Source organism: Octopus bimaculoides, chromosome 24 (assembly GCF_001194135.2).
Source record: "Octopus bimaculoides isolate UCB-OBI-ISO-001 chromosome 24, ASM119413v2, whole genome shotgun sequence".
NCBI lineage: Eukaryota > Metazoa > Mollusca > Cephalopoda > Octopoda > Octopodidae > Octopus > Octopus bimaculoides.
In genome coordinates, this window is record NC_069004.1 from 9,512,121 (window position 1) to 9,512,892 (window position 772).

The 772-nt window shown below is 32.5% G+C and overlaps 1 protein-coding gene across 2 annotated transcripts in view; it reads right to left on the reverse strand.

Annotated features, from left to right (window-relative positions):
- Positions 1-772, reverse strand: part of LOC106883157 (uncharacterized) — a 31,908-nt gene that overhangs the window by 30,169 nt on the left and 967 nt on the right. The window lies entirely within an intron of this gene.

Here is a 772-nt window from a genome sequence, read left to right on the forward strand (position 1 = left end):
TATATATATATATATATATATATATATATATATATATATGCATGCATACATACATGCAGTATATATATATATGTGTAAGTGTGTGGTTGTGTGTGTGCTTATATATATGTAGGTGGTGCTGTGTGGCCAGATGGTTAGGTTGTTACCCTCACGATGGTCGGATTGTTGTTTTGCCTCTTGAACCGTGGCTTGCGTTGTGTCCTTGAGCAAAACATTTCATTTCACGTTTGCTCCAGTTCCCTCAGCTGGCAAAAATGACTAATCCTAGGATGGACCAGCCAGCGACCCATCCCGTGCGAGGGAAGTATTTTTATACACCACAGAATCCGGGAAATCGGCCTTGTGAGTCTATGGCTTGAGATAGATCTTTGATACTCTTATTGATGATATATATTTATAGATATACAAGCAGAAAAGAAGAGAAACTGTAGATAAGGAAGTTAATAATTGTTTATTATTAACAAATTGGTCATTTTCGCTTCTTACAGCTGTTTCAATTAATACTCAATAATTTAATTACAAATTATTGCATATTAATTGAAACAGCTGTAAGATGCGAAGATGACCAATTTGTTAATAATAAAAAATTATTAATTTCCTTATCTCCATTTTTTTCTTTTCTTTTAAATGGATATAAACTATATGGTTCATATATACATATTATTTTAAGGAAATTAAATTCCCCCAAAATACTAGGTATTGAACTGGTGTTTTATTTCCTAGATGCAACCATCCCTTCACGAGGTTAACATATCGTCTAATTAGTATATAT